Consider the following 7500-nt stretch of genomic DNA (forward strand, 5'->3'; position numbering starts at 1 on the left):
CCATACGTATGTGAATCTACATTGTGTATGTGTGTGTGTGTCTGTATATGTGTGTGATGGCGTGTGTATATATACTTGTAACTGTATGTATGCGTCTGTATGTATCTGTGTGTGTGTGTGTGTGTGTGTGTGTGTGTGTGTGTCTGCGCCGTTGCAATCTGTCCGCTGCTGTTACTAGCGCCGTGTTATCATCTTCCATTGATAGTTGCTAACCCATCAACTCCATATTGATCTCTTTCTACAGTTGTATGCAGCTTTTCACCGAGCAAACACAACATTGTAAACCTCGCCTATAAAATACACCAATACAAAAACGTTCAAGTCGGATCTTTACAGCACCGCTAATGACAAAATATTCAACCTCATTGATTTTTTCGCCTGTCTTTTCTCTCTCTCTCTCTCTCTCTCTCTGGCACGCCGAAGCCATAACGTATGGCTGTGTGTGTGTCTGTGTGTGCGCATGTATCTGTGAGTGTCTCTGTGTGTGTATGTGTGAGTGTCTGTGTGTGTGTATGTGCGTGTGTCTGTGTGCGCCTGTCTATGCATGCATCTGTGAGTGTCTGTGTGTGTGTATGTGTGGCCGTGTGTGTATGTGTGTGTGCCTGTCTATGCATGCATCTGTGAGTGTCTCTGTGTGTGTATGTGCGTGTGCCTGTCTATGCATGCATCTGTGAGTGTCTCTGTGTGTGTATGTGTGTGTGCCTGTCTATGCATGCACCTGTGAGTGTCTCTGTGTGTGTATGTGCGTGTGCCTGTCTATGCATGCATCTGTGAGTGTCTCTGTGTGTGTATGTGCGTGTGTCTGTGTGTGCGCCTGTCTATGCATGCATCTGTGAGTGTATGTGCGTGTGTCTGTGTGTGTATGTGTGAGTGTCTCTGTGTGTGTGTCAGTGTGTGCGCCTTTCTATGCATGTATCTGTGAGTGTCTCTGCGTGAGTCTGTGTGTGCGCCTTTCTATGCATGTATCTGTGAGTGTCTCTGTGTGTGTGGCTGTGAGTGAGTGTGTCCGTGTCCACACGCGTCTATCAGTATCTGTATTTCTGCCTGTGTCTGTGCGTGTATATACACTTGTATAGGTGTGTGTATGTGTGCACATGTCTGCGTGCATATGGAAGTTACATGTAGCTCACTTTCATCTCTCTCTCATACAGTCTATATCTATCCATCCATCAATTTATCTGCCTGTCTTTATAAATCACCTATTTATCAACTTATCTATCAATCAATCTGCCTTACCAACCTATCTATCTATACACACACATCTATCTATCTACCTATACACACACACACCTATCTATCTATACACACACACATCTATCTATCTATATACACACTCACATCTATCTATCTATCTATCTATACACACATCTATCTATCTATCTATCTATCTATCTATCTATACACTCACATCTATCTATCTATCTATACACACATCTATCTCTTATCTATCTATCTATCTATCATATTTCGCCTTGCCTAAGACTCTCTCTACCCCCTCACTCGTTGTTCACACACACCCCCTTCTCAATTACATTCTCAAATCTCCCCCTATTCCCCTCTAACATTTCCCTTGTTACACCTCTCTCCTCTCTCATACCCTCCCATCACTTTCACTGTCACACCTACACCTCCCTCCGTTTTCCTGTCACAGCTTCCATCTATTTCCAATAATCACATCAGGCTTTTATCTGCCATCACATCTTATTCCAGTCACACTTTCTTAGCGATTCAACCACCTTCCTCTTCTCCCATCTCCCCAGTCGCATTTACACTCTGCCGCGTCACCTCCCCATCCTATCTTTTCGAAACACTTTCCTGTATTTGTCACACCAGCGGTTCCACATCGATACAGTCACACTTCGAACACTGTAACACCTCACAACCGTTACACCTACTCCCCTCTCTCTCTCTCACTTCTATATCTATCTTCTCAGTCACATCTCCCTTGCATACATCCAGCCTGTCACACCACCATCTATCTCCACCAAACATGGGCAACCTTTCTCGGGAAGCGGGCCGCAAGAGACATGGTACATCAAGCGGGCAGCATTACAAAAGACAATTCAAGGTAATTTGTCGTAAGGTGTACCATTCAGAAAGTCCCGCGGACCACTGATCGCCCATGACCCTTACCCTATCGGTCAGGCTACTTCCCTGACATCTATTAGCCACACCATTCCACTATATATCCATTCTGTTAGTCACACTAACCCTCCTAAATCAATCGTCTCAATAAAACCAGTCATCAATCTTCGATACTCAATAAATTCTACGAAGGAACCGAGCCAGCATAGACATTGCTGTCGGTAAAAAAAAAGGTGGGGGTGTTCGTCGTGGCGGCGGAGATAGTGGAGAAGAATGACTCTGGCGGCAGTAGTGGTAGGGTATTGGTATAAACAAGAACTATGATCAAAAATTTCCTCCCGTGACACCCCAGTCGTTTCTATTGTCCAAACGTATCCACCCCAACTCACTTTTTGGAACGAAAGCAAAGATTTTAGGGATTACTGCTATTACTAGCAGATTAGAAAACCGCATAGAGGCTTTCTCGTCGGCTCGGCGGTCATTATGGTGGTGGTGGTGGTGGTGGCGAGAACAGTGGTAATAACGATGGTGGAAAGGCGTCGAGGACAACGGTAACAGCGGTGGTGACCCGAGGATAGTGGTAAGAACGGTGGTGGTGGTGGAGACGGCGAAGATAGCGGTAAGAACGGTGGTGGTGGTGGTGGAGACGGCGAAGATAGCGGTAAGAACGGTGGTGGTGGTGGAGACGGCGAAGATAGTGGTAAGAACGGTGGTGGTGGTGGTGGAGACGGCGAAAATAGCGGTAAGAACGGTGGTGGTGGTGGTGGAGACGGCGAAGATAGCGGTAAGAACAGTGGTGGTGGCGACGGCGGGGGGACAACGGTAAATATGACCATGGTGGCGCAGGCGACGACGACGACGCCGCCTGGCAGTTACCGAAGTAGTAGCAAAGGCGATGGGAGTAGCGGTGATAGGTAACGCTGTTGAGTGATAGCGGCAATAATAATAATAACAGTGGTGGCGGCGACGGCGGAGGCGAGCAGCAGCCGACAGCGGCGACGGCGAGCAGCAGCCGACAGCGGCAGCGGCGGCGGCGTCGACGTGCTAAAGAGACGCCTCTCCGAATATTCCTATCAAACTGTATAACACAGTAGTCATGTAGTTGAAAACCCAAACGTAAATGTTTATCCCTCCCACTTACAAAAGTATAGCATTCATTCTTTCACACAACTTCCATATTTAATTGTCTTCGACATAATATCTCTTTCTTTTGGCGCCCGCCTCTTCTTTCCATAACGAACTCTCTCCAAGTCTGACATTATCCTCTCACCCACCCCCGCCCCGCCACCGCCACACTCTCTCCCACCCAACGCTTACTCTTTCTCTCTCCCTCCTACACTTTACTCTCACTCCCTCCCTACCTCCGTCTCTCTCTCTCTCTCTCTCTTCAGCATTCCCTCATGCATTCACCCACTCTCACTCCGTCTTTCCTCCTCTCTTCCCCTCTGAATATCCCTCACGTAATTTCCATATCACTTAGACACTGTCCATCACTCTCTCTCGCATATATCTCTTACTACATCTTTTACAACTCCCCTTCAGCATTAACTCCCTTCCCTCTCTTTACATCTTCACATCTCGCTCTTCATTCCCCCTCTCTCTACATATATATATCTCTCTCCCTCTTTACGTTGCCATCTCCGTTTCTCTTTCCCTCTCTATCTCTACATATCTCTTTCTCTCTGTCTCACTCAATCTCCACATATCTTTCTCCCCCTCTCTCTAGCTCCACATACCTTTCTATCTCTCCATGTCTCTTTCCCACACTCTCTATATATCTCCATGTCTCTTTCCCCGTTTCTCACATCTCTCTCTTTAATCAATCACTCCTCTTGTCTGTACTTCCTTTCTCTCTCTCTCTCATGCACAAATTCCATTCTTCCGCCTCCTCCTCTTTCACTCTCACTCTTGCTCTCTCTCCTCCTCCTCCCCCTCCCACTCTCACATCTCATCCATCTCCCAGCAGACACCAATGGCCACCATATTCCGACGACTGCTGTATTGCTCATGGGCTGATAATTAAAGCTAACAGCCCAATAGATGAGGTGTTTATTAGAGGTACAAAAGGGTAGGAAGTGATTGATTTAGGATGGAGCAGATGCTGGCTGCTTGCTTTAGCTTTGGCTGCCATGGTTGTTGTGTGGAGGAGGAGAAGAAGAAGAAGAACGAGACACAAACGAAGAGAGAACAGCAGCACGAAATGGTAGAAAATTGGTGATATTACACCAAAGCGGTGCTGGTGGTAGTGGCAGTGGTGTGCCGGTGGTGATACACAGTATTGGCAGTGGTGATAGTGTTGGCTACAGTATACCAGTGATAAATGGTAGAGCACCATCTGAAAGGTGTAATAAACCATAGTGTATTCGAAGTGGTGTGATAGTATAGGTGATAGTATATTGGTGATGATACGGCGTAGTGTATGTGGTGTGGTTGTGGTAGTGGTAGTGGTTGTATAGTGGTGTGATAGTATAGGTTATAGTATATTGGTGGTGATACGGCGTAGTGTATGTGGTGTGGTTGTGGTGGTAGTAGTGGTGTGATAGTATATTGGTGGTGATACGGCGTAGTGTATGTGGTGTGGTTGTATAGTGGTGATGTCATAACTGTATCGTTGTGCTGTGGGAGACAGTGTGGTGGTAGTACAATTACATCGTTCCTATTAATGGTGGTGATGGTCGTGGACTGACGAAACAAAATGTTCTGTGAACCATCACAAACTGTCTCAATTATAGAACAATTGACTGTGTGTCTGTACACGCGTGTATGGATATATGTGTGCATATATATATGTGCGTGTGTCTGTGTGTGTTCAGTTTGGTTTAGCTCCACAGTCGATAACACACCAACATGTTGCCAACTATGATACCAGCATGTCAAACCGGAATGGCTGGTGTGAAACTAAATTATTCTACTCAGACATCGCTCATAAAATATGATGTTGAAATTACAAGGATTTTTCGCCCATAAAAACAAGCATGTGTGCATATAAACGTGTGCGTACTCACACATAGATATATACACGCGCGAATAATGGTTATGTATTTAAGAGGTTTATTTTACATCGGGCGATTCTGGCTTTAATCCCACAATGCAGGACATTGGGTACCCCCGACGCCGGCACAAATTGTGCAAAAGTCCGTTCTTTCTGTTGTGTGTGTACGTAAATGTGTGTAGGTGCAGGAATGGCAGTGAGGTAAGAAGTTTCGTTCTCAACCACATGGTTACGGGTTCAGTTCAGTTCCGCTGCGAGACACCTTGGGCAAACAAAGCCTTGTGGGTGGATTTGGTAGGTGGAAACCGAAAGAAGCTCGTCGTATGTGGGTGTACGTTTGTTCCCATCGCTTGACAACCAGTGTTGCTTTGTTTACATCCCTGAAACTTAGCGGTTCAGTAAAAGAGATTCATAAGTACCAGACTTTGAAAAAGGCAATGGGATCAATTTGTTCGACTAAACCCTTTGAAGCACCACCTCCCCCTCCCGTTATATAATGGGCTTCTTTCAGTTTCTGTCTACCAAATTCAATTGGTTGGCCCAAGGCTATAGAAGACATTTGCCCAAGGTGCCATGCAGTGGGACTGAATCCAGAACCATGTGGTTGGGAAGCAAGCTTCTTACCACACAGCCACACCCTGCACCTATCTCAGTGAAAAATTGTTGTATTAAGCCATGTCCTTCAACACCAGAAAAAAAATCCAATTTAGCCATTCGATAACCAGAAATCAAATAAGAACCAGATTACAGGGCTGACATACTCAAGAAAGAACCTTTGGCTCTCTTGCCAACCTCTTATAAACTATACAGGAGAGCATTACCTCCTTGTCTGTCTAAAGTCAAAGTTTAAGCGATTCCATCTGAACCCTTTCGGTGTCAATAAAATGAGTACCAGCTGAGCACAGGGTCAATGCAATCGACTGGCCCCACTGCCTCAAAATTTCAGACCTTGTGCCTATTACAGTTCTATATTTAAGAGATGAGGAATTATGTACATTTTTTTCTTTTTTCTTTTTCTGTAGTTTCAGCTCACGGCTGCGACTATCTTGACACACCGCAGTTCGATGTATTTATATTTGATGGATATCTGTCCTCATCTTGTTTGTTGTTAACACAATGTTTTGGTTGATATACCCTCCAGCCTTCATCAAGTGTCTTGGGGAAATTTCAAATCTGGTTTCTCATTCTGAAGGTATTTTTTGATGTTGTTGTTATTATTATTATTTGGGTCACTGCCAGAAATCGAACTCGTAATCTTGGGGTCAGTTCCCGTGCTATTTGTGCCTATTAGTAGAAAAGGTTATTTATAGTTCTATCAATGCCAGAGGGAGACAAGACCCAAATCAGTTTTGGTTGGAATACAAAGCTGGGATAAAGCAACAAAACCTAAGTTAGCATTAAAATTAACCCCCCCCAAAAAAAAACCCCTGCATCCCAGCCTTGCTCTCTACTGCCACTGCCCTAAGGAAAGACCAAATAAATAAACCAGGGGAAAGGATAAGGAGTTTTGTGATACAAGAGCAAACCATTTCCAATAGCTCTTTGGTCACATGAAGTGGACATTGAGAGTGGACAACCCAGCCACTGGGTGAATAGTTTGTGATGAATAAGGTGTGAGTGGGAATGAGCAGTTGTGGTAGGGCTCTCCTCTTTGCTGGTGGTGGTGGTGGTGGTAGTAGTTGTAGTAGTAAGAGGGGGAAGAAAGAGAGATGGGTTTTATGTTAAGCACAACCGTTTAAAGAGGCAGTTGGTGCTATGGGCACAGCAGTCACAAAACGTTTGTAAGTTTGTTCAGATCTTCTAAAACAACATAAATTCACCATTATTAGCACTACCATCATCATCATCACCATCCTCATAATTATAACTGTCATTACCACCACCACCACCACCGTTGTCCAACATCATCAAAAACCCAATTAGCAGGTGTCTTCATGATCTGCTGCAAGCTTCCCAATATACATAAAAAACCCAGGAGTAGACCAAAGGGATTGGGTGAAGACAGATCCTTGTTGAAAGCTGGTGGTGGTGGTGGTGGTAAAGGTAGCAGTTGTGTGGTGATCTTTCGGGAAAAGTATATCAAAACTGAAAGTCTTTGATGGGCAATTTCTGAAAAAGATTTTTATTAAAAAAAAAATTTTTTTTTCAGCTGAATCACTTAAGTTTGTCTATTTTCTGTATGTGTTTAGGTGTGTATATGTATGTATGTATGTATATATATTTGTGTATATAAGTAAATTCATGTATTTATATGCATGAGTTTCAGTATGTATGTATATGCACATGTATGTGTGTGCATACAGTTTGGTGTGTATACTTGTGTATGTGTGTATTTATATGCATGCGTGCGTGTACATGCTTATGTGAGTGTATATGCACGTGTGTGTGTGTGTGTGTGTGTGTGTGTGTGTTCGTTTCCAGGC

The 7500-nt window shown here is 44.5% G+C and overlaps 1 protein-coding gene and 1 long non-coding RNA gene across 5 annotated transcripts in view; one reads left to right on the top strand and one right to left on the bottom strand.

Annotated features, from left to right (window-relative positions):
- LOC115224734 (arginine-glutamic acid dipeptide repeats protein) overlaps window positions 1-7500 on the bottom strand; it is a 453168-nt gene that overhangs the window by 286616 nt on the left and 159052 nt on the right. The gene's annotated exons all lie outside the window — the stretch shown is intronic.
- LOC118767983 overlaps window positions 6190-7500 on the top strand; it is a 14032-nt gene continuing 12721 nt past the window's right edge. Inside the window, exon 1 of the long non-coding RNA XR_005003904.1 lies at window positions 6190-6348. This is a non-coding gene — a long non-coding RNA (uncharacterized LOC118767983). The remainder of the gene's footprint in view (window positions 6349-7500) is intronic.

The sequence above is a fragment of the Octopus sinensis genome, linkage group LG26 (assembly GCF_006345805.1).
Source record: "Octopus sinensis linkage group LG26, ASM634580v1, whole genome shotgun sequence".
Taxonomy (NCBI): Eukaryota; Metazoa; Mollusca; class Cephalopoda; order Octopoda; family Octopodidae; genus Octopus; species Octopus sinensis.